Source organism: Crinia signifera, chromosome 4 (assembly GCF_055691185.1).
Source record: "Crinia signifera chromosome 4, ASM5569118v1, whole genome shotgun sequence".
NCBI lineage: Eukaryota > Metazoa > Chordata > Amphibia > Anura > Myobatrachidae > Crinia > Crinia signifera.
This window is the reverse complement of record NC_139220.1, coordinates 321,253,449-321,266,095: the sequence shown is the minus strand read 5'-3', so window position 1 is coordinate 321,266,095 and position 12,647 is coordinate 321,253,449. Positions and strand designations below refer to the sequence as shown.

Below are 12,647 nucleotides of genomic sequence, written 5' to 3'. Positions count from 1 at the left end.
GGGTCTGCAAATTGCGGGAAGGGGCGCAGAGGGGCCCGCGAATCGTGGAAGGGGGGGTCGCGGGGATCCTGCGAATCGCGGGGGGCAGGAGGTGCCGAGGGGGTCCGCAAATCGCGGGAGGGGGGAGCTACGGGGGGTTCCGTGAATCGCGGGAGGGGGCGGGGGCCCGCGAATTGCAGGAGGTGGGGTGCCGTGAATTGCGTGAATCGCGGGAGGGGGGGTCCACAAATTGAGGGAGGGGGTCTGCAAATTGCGGGAGGGGGGGTGTGAATCACGGGGGGGGGGTTCGCTAATCGCGGGAGGGGGGGTGCCGAGGGGGTCCGCAAATTGCGGGAGGGGGCACTACGGGGGGTTCCATGAATCGCGGGAGGGGGCGGGGTCTGCAAATCGCGCGGGGGAGGGGGGGTCCGCAAATCGCGGGAGGGGGCGCGAATCGCAGGAGGGGGTGTTGCAAATCGCAGGAGGGGGGTGCCGTGAATCGCGGGAGGGGGCAGTGGTCCGCAAATCCCGGGAGGGGGTGGGGGGTTGCCTCGAATCGTGGGAGGGAGGGTCGCGGGGGTCCCGCGAATCGTGGGAGGGTCCCATGAATCACGGGAGGGGGGTCCCACGAATCGCGGGAGGGGGGTCGCGGAGGTACGTGGGGGGGTGCTGGCAGAGTGGGGTGGGGTGCAGGAGTAATGGTGGATGGTGGCTGTGGAGTAATGGTGGATGGTGGGCGTGTACTGCAGGCCTGGTTGGGCGGGGGGAGGTGATGTCGAGGGGGTGGAACGTTATACACATAAAAACATTATACACATAAAACACTGGTCTTTTCCCTGGGGGGGGGGGCGGGTTTGTGTATCCCGCTGGGCGGGAACGTTATATACACAGGGGATGAGTGACAGATCTGGCTAAATATATGAGAGATACTGGTTCCCTTATAGAGAGCAGTCAGTGTGGTTGATGCGGTTATCGCAAGTTAGTAGAACAGACATATATAACACAGTACTCGGCATGGTCAGACTAATCACATACCTTGCTGGGTATTACAGACCCCTCAGGACCACAGTAATCCGGGTCTCCCAGCTGCTGGTACCAATGTGTAAGTACAGCAGTGTCACCAACTCTGAAATGAAAGACAAGCAACCACAAAGTGAAAAACAAGGCAAAAACAAAAAATCCTATCCAGGGTGAGATAAGTGCAGCAGTCTCCCGCCCTCCCTGCTGCTGCTGCACCTCTGATAAATCTGTGTTCTCAGCCCGAGTACAGGGTGAGATTAGTGCAGCAGTCCCCTGTCCTCCCCCTCCCTGCTGCTGCTGCACCTCTGATAAGTCTGTGTTCCCAGCCCAAGTACAGGGTGGGATTAGTGCAGCAGTCCCCGTCCTCCCTGTTGCTGCTGCACCTCTGATAAGTCTGTGTTCTCAGCCCGAGTAGAGGGTGAGATTAGTGCAGCAGTCCCCCGTCCTCCCCCTCCCTGCTGCTGCTGCACCTCTGATAAGTCTGTGTTCTCAGCCCGAGTACAGGGTGAGATTAGTGCAGCAGTCCCCTGTCCTCCCCCTCCCTGCTGCTGCACCTCTGATAAGTCTGTGTTCTCAGCCCGAGTTCAGTGTGAGATTAGTGTAGCAGTCCCCCGTCCTCCCCCTCCCTGCTGCTGCTGCACCTCTGATAAGTCTGTGTTCTCAGCCCGAGTACAGGGTGAGATTAGTGCAGCAGTCCCCCGTCCTCCCCCTCCCTGCTGCTGCTGCACCTCTGATAAGTCTGTGTTCTCAGCCCGAGTTCAGTGTGAGATTAGTGTAGCAGTCCCCCGTCCTCCCCCTCCCTGCTGCTGCTGCACCTCTGATAAGTCTGTGTTCTCAGCCCGAGTACAGGGTGAGATTAGTGCAGCAGTCCCCCGTCCTCCCCCTCCCTGCTGCTGCTGCACCTCTGATAAGTCTGTGTTCTCAGCCCGAGTACAGGGTGAGATTAGTGCAGCAGTCCCCCGTCCTCCCCCTCCCTGCTGCTGCACCTCTGATAAGTCTGTGTTCTCAGCCCGAGTACAGGGTGCAGGGGCGGATTCCCGGTGGGCCGGCCCAAAATAGTCATTAAGGGGCTGCTCACCCCCTCCCTGGCTTGGCCGCGGACTTTGCCCTAAACAAAAATGGTTGCGCCTGCTCTAACTGGAGTAAAAATGTCCGCGGGAGGGCTGGTGCGCATGTCCGGCAGCACGCAGCTGCTCCCGCGGTTCTGTCTCTGCAGTCTGCACTGTCACCGGCCGTCTGTGTGAGGATGGAGCAGGGAGCTCTCCCTGCTGTATATCCCCGCCGCTGCTACCCTCAGTCAGTCTCTGTGGATGCCGGCTGCCAGTTCACTGTCACAGTCACACTGACTGCATAAGACAGCATCGCCGGCAGCACAGAGCCGAGCTCCCTTCTGTCCCCCAACCCCCTTTAATGTCACTCACTCAGTCATGACAGCAGATCGTGGAAGGGGCGGAGCTACACGAGTGAAAGGGGCGGAGCTACACGTGTGGAAGGGGGTGGAGCTACACGGGAGCACAGCAGAGCACAGTAATGAAAGAAAGAAGAAGCAGGTCCACTGCCAGCCAGCCAGCCTTAAGGTAAAAAAAGTGGTGATGGTGCTGGCGTTACACAGCACTACTACTGGTGCGGGCATTATGCACTACTACTGTCGGCAACTGGTGAGGGCATCATGCAGCGTCACTACTGTCGGCAACTGGTGTGGGCTTTATGCAGTGTCACTACTGTCGGCAACTGGTGAGGCCATTATGCAATGTCACTATTGTCGGTAATGGTGTGGGCATTACGCAGGGATACTACTGTCGGCAACTGGTGAGGGCGTTACGCAGTGTCACTACTGTCGGCATCTGGTGAGGGCATTACGCAGGGATACTAGTGTCGGCAACCGTTGAGGGCATTACGCAGTGTCACTACTGTTGCCAACTGGTGTGGGCGATATGCTGTGTCGCTACTGTCGGCAACTGGTGAGGGCATTATGCAGCGTCACTACTGTCGGCAACTGGTGCGGGCATTATGCAGGGATACTACTGTCGGCAACTGGTGCGGGCATTATGCAGTGTCACTACTGTCGGCAACTGGTGAGGGCGTTACGCAGTGTCACTACTGTCGCCAACTGGTGAGACCCTCACCAGTTGCCGACAGTAGTGACACTGCATAATGCCCTCACCGTGAAGGCATTATGTAGTGTCACTACTGTCGGCCACTGGTGGGGGCATTATGCAGTGTCACTATTGTCGGCAACTGGTGTGGGCATTATGCAGGGATACTACTGTCGGCAACTGGTGATGGCATTACGCAGTGCCACTACTGTCGCCAACTGGTGAGGCCCTCATGCAGTGTCACTACTGTCGGCAACTGGTGCGGGCATTACGCAGGGATACTACTGTCGGCAACTGGTGAGGGCGTTACGCAGTGTCACTACTGTCGGCAACTGGTGCTGGTGTTATGCAGCGCTAATACTGTCAGCAACTGGTATCAAAATTACGAATCGCTACTACTGTCGGCAACTGGCGCGAGCGCTACTATTGTCAGCAACTGGTGAGGGTGTTACACAGTGTCACTACTGTCGTCAACTGGCGCGAGCGCTACACAGCACTACTACTGTCAGCAACTGGTGTGGGCATTAGGCAGCACTACTACTGTAGGCAAATGGTGCAGGCATTATGCAGCGCTGCTACTGTCAGCAACTGGTGCGGGCGTTATGCAGCACTACTACTGTTGGAAAATGGTGCAGGCGTTATGCAGCGCTGCTACTGTCAGCAACTGGTGCGGGCGTTACACAGCGCTGCTACTGTCGGCAACTGGTGCGGGCGTTACACAGCGCTGCTACTGTCGGCAACTGTTGTGGGCGTTACACAGTGCTTTTACTGTCGGCAACTGGTGTGGGCGTTACACAGTGCTGCTACTGTCAGCAACTGGTGCGGGCGTTACACAGCGCTGCTACTGTCGGCAACTGGTGCGGGCGTTACACAGCGCTGCTACTGTCGGCAACTGGTGTGGGCGTTACACAGCTCTGCTACTGTCGGCAACTGGTGTGGGCGTTACACAGCATTACTACTGTAGACAACTGATGCGGGTGTTACGCAGTGTCACTACTGTCGGCAACTGGTGCGGGCGTTACACAGCACTGCTACTGTCGGCCAGGGGCGGATCCAGGATAAAATGACAGGGGGGGCACCATGATAAAAGAGGGTTTAGGTGGGGGAGGGGCGGTGTTAGTGGTGCCAGTGTACATGCTAAAAGAGCGGCAGAGAGAGGGTGGGAATGGGATTAAAAATAGGCCCTGGCATTTAAAGTACACAGGCCCACCATGGTGACAAAAGTGAAGGATGTAGTTGTGCGCGCGCCGAAGGCGCGCTCTGGAAAATGGGGTGTGGCCACTCAACAGGGGGCGTGCTGCTACTGTCGGCAACTGGTGCGGGCGTTACACAGCGCTGCTACTGTCGGCAACTGTTGTGGGCGTTACACAGTGCTTTTACTGTCGGCAACTGGTGTGGGCGTTACACAGTGCTGCTACTGTCAGCAACTGGTGCGGGCGTTACACAGCGCTGCTACTGTCGGCAACTGGTGCGGGCGTTACACAGCGCTGCTACTGTCGGCAACTGGTGTGGGCGTTACACAGCTCTGCTACTGTCGGCAACTGGTGTGGGCGTTACACAGCATTACTACTGTAGACAACTGATGCGGGTGTTACGCAGTGTCACTACTGTCGGCAACTGGTGCGGGCGTTACACAGCACTGCTACTGTCGGCAACTGTTGTGGGCGTTACACAGTGCTGCTACTGTCGGCAACTGGTGCGGGCGTTACACAGCGCTGCTACTGTCGGCAACTGGTGTGGGCGTTACACAGCGCTGCTACTGTCGGCAACTGGTGTGGGCGTTACACAGCATTACTACTGTAGACAACTGATGCGGGTGTTACGCAGTGTCACTACTGTAGACAACTGGTGCAGGCGTTACACAGTGTCACTACTGTCGGCAACTGGTGCGGGTGTTACCCAGGGCAAGTACTGTCAATAACTGGTGTGGGCATTATGCAGCTTTACTACTGTCGGCAACTGGTGAGGGTATTAAGCAGCGCTACTACTGTTGGCAACTGGTGCGGGTGTTACGCAGCGCTACTAGAATCGGCAACTGGTGTGGGCATTACACAGCGTTACTATTGTCAGCAACTGGTGTGGCCGTTACGCAGTGCTGCAACTGTCAGAAACTGGTGCGGGCATTATGCAGCACTACTACTGTCCACAACTGGTGCGGGCGTTACACAGCACTACTACTGTCTACTACTGTGGCTAACAGTGGGGATTATGTGTAAACCGCACCACTACTGTAGACATTATGTAAGTGTAAGGGTTCTACTACTCTGGGCATTATGGGCCTTATTCTAGTTCACTCTTTCTGACAAAATCCTTCTTAGATGGACAAAACCATGTGCACTGCAGGTGGGGCAGATGTAACATGTGCAGAGAGAATTAGATTTGGGTGAGTTATTTTGTTTCTGTGCAGGGTAAATAAGGACTGCTGTATTTTTACACTGCAATATATAGAAACCCCACCCAAATCTAATTCTCTCAGCACAAGTAACATCTGCCCCACCTGCTGTGCACATGGTTTTGTCCATCTAAGAAGGATTTTCTCAGAAAGAGTGAACTAGAATAAGGCCCTATATATATAAGCAGTGCTACTACTGTGGACATTTTGTGTAAGGGACACTACTGTGAAGCGTAATGTGAATAGGGGGCACTAAAAGTGTTGTGCAGGACCTTAACTAGGTGTGTGCCAGTGGTGCCTTGCCCATTTGCACTGTGGGTACACCACCTACTGTACATGACCACTCACTGCTGATTGTCAGCCACCACTGCTCTCAGAGCTTGTGGTCCAGCTGCAGCAGTTATTGATTGGCTGTCGGATCACAAGCTTCAATTGGCTCACGAGCCGGCACCATATTTAAAAATCAATTCAGCGCCTCTGCAGGCTGTGCTCTCCTCCCCGTCTTCAGTAGCATCAGCGGTGGTGGTGGGATGCCAAATGCTGGGCTCTGGGCTGGACTAGACTAGATTACACAGTTTGCAGTAATGGGGGCATACTGCAATGGGCACTACTCCAGGCATTGTGTAAGGGGCACTACTGTTGGCATTATGTATTATAGACACTACTGGGTGTAATTTGTAAGGGACAATAATGGGGCATTGTGTAAGGGGCACTACTTGTGGCATTATGTGTATAAGCAGTACTTGGGGCATTACGCATAGCATAATGTGTGGCATAATGTGTAATGGGCATTACGGCATATTGGCCCTCATTGTAGCCGACCCGGTAAGCGGCAAAGCTCGCAGCTTTATCGGTGTCTTTTAAATGGAATAAAAGTTTTGAAAAAGCGTAATTGCACCAAGGAGCGCCTGTTCTTGTCTTACACACACATATATGGATAGATAGATATATAGATATAGATAGATAGATATAGATATTGAACTATTTTATTAGAGCCAAGCATATGACCAGGGTTCAGGGCTAGCTCTACCATTAGGCAGCTTTAGGCAGCTGCCTAGGGCGCTGGGATCTGGGGGGGCGCCACCAATTCTACCTATCATAAAATCAAGGATGTCTATGAGGATCCTTGTTGTACTTAATTCAGGTGATGGCTATGGAACTTCTAAGGCCTAGCCTCCATACTTTCCCTTGGGGCATACTTTCCTATTTTGCTGCCCTCTCCTGGGGGCCTCCAGGGAACGTGCCGACCTTCCCAGGGGGCTGGAAGGACCACCCGAGTTTTGGGAGCATCTATTCCGGATCGTTAAGCAAGTATGCCTTAAAGCAGGGGTTCCCAATCTTTTTTGAATCATGGCACCCTAGAGTATCAGAATTTTTCCACGGCACCCTTAGTCCCCCAAAAATATATATAAAATTAAGTAGATTGTGTTTATATGTACTTGTTAGGTTCAGTTATGTGGTAAAGGACAGGATTTGCTTCTGATTGTACACATAGTTTATGATTGGCAGCCACCAGCACTGGTTTTTTCCATAAATAATTGATCATAAATAATTTCAGTTGGTCCTGGACCACCAACCTGTGGCACCCCTGCAAGTGTCCCGATGCACCCCAGGGAGCCACGGCACACAGTTTGGGAACCACTGCCTTAAAGGGTTGAAAAGTGGGTATTGGCAGTATAGAAGGAAGGGGGGGGGGGTTACAGTAGGTTGATGTTTTGCCTAGGGTGCTGAGAAGCCTTACAGGGGGCTAGCGTTTAATGTTTTTTTGGTACTCTTTACTTAGAAGGGCGCCCACGATTTTGATCGTGGGCATCGTTAGTAAAAAATCTCGGGCATCTCGGGGATTGAATGCACTAAAAAATCGGGTGCGATCAACCGACGAGATGCCCGAGATTTCCCATAGGGAACAATGTTAAATGTCTCAATTGACCCAATTTTCCTGTTCAATGCCTCAATTGACCCGATTTTTCCATAGGAAACAATGTTAAATGGGCCACAGAGGCCAAATAGGCACCCTGAAGTGTATAATGGCCACCCGAATTGTTAACGCCACCCCACGATCAACGTCAACCCGATGCGTGGCGAGCGCAGCGAGCCCGCGAGGGGCGGCGGTACGCGTCCTACGACCTTTTCATACCCCCACTATCCACGTCGGCGTGGAGTTGAGAATAGAAAGTGTGGCGAGCGCAGCGAGCCACCGAGCCCGAAGCGTGGCGAGCGCAGCGAGCCCCGCGAGGGTACGCAGACAGCTGTGAAGCCCGCGAGGGGACGCGGATACCTGTGAAGGTATCCGCGTCCCCTCGCGGGGCTCGCTGCGCTCGCCACGCTTCGGGCTCGGTGGCTCGCTGCGCTCGCCACACTTTCTATTCTCAACTCCACGCCGACGTGGATAGTGGGGGTATGAAAAGGTCGTAGGACGCGTACCGCCGCCCCTCGCGGGCTCGCTGCGCTCGCCACGCTTCGGGTTGACGTTGATCGTGGGGTGGCGTTAACAATTCGGGTGGCCATTATTCACTTCAGGGTGCCTATTTGGCCTCTGTGGCCCATTTAACATTGTTTCCTATGGAAAAATTGGGTCAATTGAGGCATTGAACAGGAAAATCGGGTCAATTGAGACATTTAACATTGTTCCCTATGGGAAATCTCGGGCATCTCGTCGGTTGATCGCACCCGATTTTTTAGTGCATTCAATCCCCGAGATGCCCGAGATGGGCGCCCTTCTAAGTAAAGAGTACCGTTTTTTTTTTGTTTGGTGTCATGAGTTTTTCTCCTGTTGGGGCCACCAATGTGTATTGTTTTCTGTTTGGGACAATGTTTGTTTTTTCTTCAGGGGCCAGTGTGTTTTTTTAGTCGTGTGGGGGCATATGTTTTTGTTTTCTGTGGGGTATTATATTGGGGGCCAGTATGTTTGTCACCTGTTGGGGTTGCTGGTGAAAGTTTAAAAAATTCAGCCAATGGTGGCAGTGTAATAGCATTAGCATAAAGTTGCATATGCAACTGCATCAAAAATACAAGGCAGGCTGCAACTGCATGCAACTATAAATCAGATTCTATTATTAGGGACCGCCCCCTCTTAACAGACTCCACCCCCTCAGCAGACCCCGCCCCCAGGGCTGCTTCCATAAATTTCCCGGGCTGTTTTTACATCCCAATCCGCCCCTGACAGGGTGAGATTAGTGCAGCAGTCCCCGTCCTCCACTCCCTGCTGCTGCACCTGTGATAAGTCTGTGTTCTCAGCCCGAGTACAGGGTGAGATTAGTGCAGCAGTCCCCGTCCTCCCCTCCCTGCTGCTGCACCTGTGATAAGTCTGTGTTCTCAGCACGAGTACAGGGTGAGATTAGTGCAGCAGTCCCCCGTCCTCCCCTCCCTGCTGCTGCACCTGTGATAAGTCTGTGTTCTCAGCACGAGTACAGGGTGAGATTAGTGCAGCAGTCCCCCGTCCTCCCCTCCCTGCTGCTGCACCTGTGATAAGTCTGTGTTCTCAGCCCGAGTACAGGGTGAGATTAGTGCAGCAGTCCCCAGTCCTCCCCCTCCCTGCTGCTGCACCTATGATAAGTCTGTGTTCTCAGCCCGAGTACAGGGTGAGATTAGTGCAGCAGTCCCCCCCGTTCTCCCCCTCCCTGCTGCTGCTGCACCTCTGATAAGTCTGTGTTCTCAGGCCGAGTACAGGGTGAGATTAGTGCAGCAGTCCCCGTCCTCCCCCTCCCTGCTGCTGCTGCACCTCTGATAAGTCTGTGTTCTCAGCCCGAGTACAGGGTGAGATTAGTGCAGCAGTCCCCAGTCCTCCCCCTCCCTGCTGCTGCTGCACCTGTGATAAGTCTGTGTTCTCAGCCCGAGTACAGGGTGAGATTAGTGCAGCAGTCCCCCGTCCTCCCCCTACCTGCTGCACCTCTGATAAGTCTGTGTTCTCAGCCCGAGTACAGGGTGAGATTAGTGCAGCAGTCCCCCGTCCTCCCCCTCCCTGCTGCTGCTGCACCTCTGATAAGTCTGTGTTCTCAGCCCGAGTACAGGGTGAGATTAGTGCAGCAGTCCCCCTTCCTCCCCTCCCTGCTGCACCTCTGATAAGTCTGTGTTCTCAGCCCGAGTACAGGGTGAGATTAGTGCAGCAGTCCCGTCCTCCCCCTCCCTGCTGCTGCACCTTTGATAAGTCTATGTTCTCAGCCCGAGTACAGGGTGAGATTAGTGCAGCAGTCCCCGTCCTCCCCCTCCCTGCTGCTGCTGCACCTTTGATAAGTCTATGTTCTCAGCCCGAGTACAGGGTGAGATTAGTGCAGCAGTCCCCGTCCTCCCTCCCTGCTGCACCTCTGATAAGTCTGTGTTCTCAGCCCGAGTACAGGGTGAGATTAATGCAGCAGTCCCCGTCCTCCCCTCCCTGCTGCTGCTGCACCTCTGATAAGTCTATGTTCTCAGCCCGAGTACAGGGTGAGATTAGTGCAGCAGTCCCCGTCCTCCCTCCCTGCTGCACCTCTGATAAGTCTGTGTTCTCAGCCGGAGTACAGGGTGAGATTAGTGCAGCAGTCCCCGTCCTCCCCCTCGCTGCTGCTGCACCTCTGATAAGTCTGTGTTCTCAGCCCGAGTACAGGGTGAGATTAGTGCAGCAGTTCCCCGTCCTCCCCTCCCTGCTGCTGAGGAATGTACAGCAGCACACAGAGCACGGCCAGAGCAGCCCCGGCTTCCGTGTGAGCTAAGTAACTATAAGGAAGCCCGGGGAATGTGGAGGCTGAGTGGCTGCTGATGTACAGGCTGCTGCAGCACACATACACATACCTGCTTCTATCCGTCACCCGGGTCCCTGCAGATAATAGGCCACACGACACGATACAGCAGCTACAGGAAGCAGTGAGCACTTCCCTGCTACTTACAGACCCGCCCACCCGATCCCTGCTCAGCAAATCATGAGCCAGCTTTGTTTTGCAGCATCCAATCCACGGCGGGCCCTAAGAACAAGGCAACAAGCCCAAAAACAAACAACCAGCAAATAGTTATTATCAATTATTTGTGGACAAAACCAGTGCTGGTGGCTGCCAATCATAAAATATATGCGCTTCAACACATAACTGAACCTTAGAAGCACATGCAAACACAATCTACTTAATTTTATATATATTTTGGGGGGGCCTAAGGGTGCCGTGGAAAATTTTTATTCTATGGTCTGATCCTCTCGAAAAAGAATGGGAACCCCTGCCCCCAACCCCTTTCTATTCGGTGAATATATGGTGATGCTCCGGTGGCCATTTTAACTAAGGGCAAATCCAAGCTGGCTATATACATTTTTGCCCACAGTACAGTCTCATACTATGGAAGGTAATGACAGTTCGCAGCTTAATATTTAACTCCTTATGTACTACAAATACACAATAAGAAAGGAACATTACATTATATATCTCTAGGTCTTAGTTATAAACATTTTTTTCACTAATTTTACAGATTAATCAATTGACTGCTGGTTAATATATTTATTTTAATTTTCTCCCACTAATCCTTAACATTAAAGCTGGGATGGGGAACTTTCGTCCCTTCAGCTGTTGTTGAACTACACATCCCAGCAAGCATGGGCAAAAAGCAAAACTGTAGCAGGACATGCTGGGATGTGTAGTTCAACAACATGTGGAGCATCAAAAGGTTCCCCATCCCTGTATTAAAGGAAAACATTTATATATATATATATATATATATATATATATATATATATATATATATATATATATATATATATATATATATATATATATATAGATTTAGTTTTACCTCCCAACTGTTGCGCTTATCCTGGGAACGTCCGTTTTGTTTTGGGACGTTCGCGCTTCCTGCCCAAGGCTGGCAGTGTCCTGTGGAGGGGTGGGGTGCAGTTGGAAGTTTCCCCTGTCACCCATGAATCCAAGCTGTGCGCACAGCCTCTATCAGAGGCGTAACTAGAATTTTGCTCCCCCATGCAAAGAAGTTTCTGGCGCCCCCTCCCCCATATTCATGTTTAAAGTAAACTGCCACAATTAAAGCATACTTGCCGACTTTTAAGCTGAGGTACACAAAAAGGAGCGCTTGAAAAAACTGTCGGTATTTTTCTCTGTTTTTATATCACTGGTGGGTGGTCGCATTCAAACGTCATTATTTTCAAAGCCCACGGACCGGAATAACACCCTCCTGGCCACAGGTTTCCATCCTTTGCCCCTGAAAAAGGGATTACCATTTTCACAGATGTTGCGGGCCCGCCGCATATGTAGTGAACGTGAGGGGCTTGACAAATCTCTCACGACCATGGGCATAAAATTTATAGAAAGGGGGTATCCGGCCCAAGAAATAGAGACAACTAAAGCGAAGGTGTTGAACTTGTCTAGAGAGGAGTCATTTACACCCAGAACTGATAAACAAAAAATTTATAATAAAATCATCTGGGTAAACAAGTTTCATCCAGCCAGTGCGGAGATGAAACGCATTGTTAATTCCCATTGGCCCATCATCACTTCTGATAAGGGATTGCCCTCTCTACATTCTAAGAAAATCATGAGTTCTTACACCCGAGGCAAGAATATAAAAGACTTTTTAGTCAAAAATGACGTCAGCTTTCCACTCCCTGCTAACCCTTCTTTTTTGGGTAAACCCAAGGGGGGTTGTTACAGGTGCTGTGGATGCACTACGTGCAGCTACCTAACCCCGGGAGACACTTTCCATCATTCGTACTCCGGGAAAAAGTTTAAAATCTTTCAGAGGGTTGGTTGTTCCACCAAATTCGTGATATACCTGATAAGCTGTCCTTGTGGCCGACACTATTTCGGCAAGACCGACCGTACATTCAAAGAAAGGTCTGCGGCCCACCGGTCGGCCATCAAGACAGCTTTGGCAACTGGACACAGTGACCAGCCGGTTGCAAGACATTTTGTTGAGGCACGACATAGCCTCACAGCATTGAGGTATCGGATTATTGACCATGTCCCCCCACTTTCTAGAGGAGGGGACAGGTCATTGCAGTTACTCCAGTTGGAGTGCCGCTGGATACATCGTTTGGGTACCCTGGCCCCCAGAGGCCTGAACGAGCACGCAGGTTTGTCGTGCTTTTTATAAAATAAAACGGACAGCGCCAGGTCAGCCCTCATGATAACATCTAGCTTAGCTTGGTAAAGGCACCGTTGAGTACAGCAATCGACACAGAACAGTGTCGACAC

General features: G+C 52.4%; 1 protein-coding gene across 1 annotated transcript in view; it reads right to left on the bottom strand.

Moving 5' to 3' along the window:
* LOC146075946 (uncharacterized) overlaps nt 1-10,339 on the bottom strand; it is an 83,237-nt gene extending 72,898 nt beyond the window's left edge. The window contains exons 1-2 of the mRNA XM_083185655.1: nt 10,255-10,339; nt 1,015-1,105 (exon numbers count right to left, since the gene is read on the bottom strand). The gene's annotated coding sequence lies outside the window, so the exon portion shown is untranslated. The remainder of the gene's footprint in view (nt 1-1,014; nt 1,106-10,254) is intronic.
* Nucleotides 10,340-12,647: the final 2,308 nt, after the last annotated feature.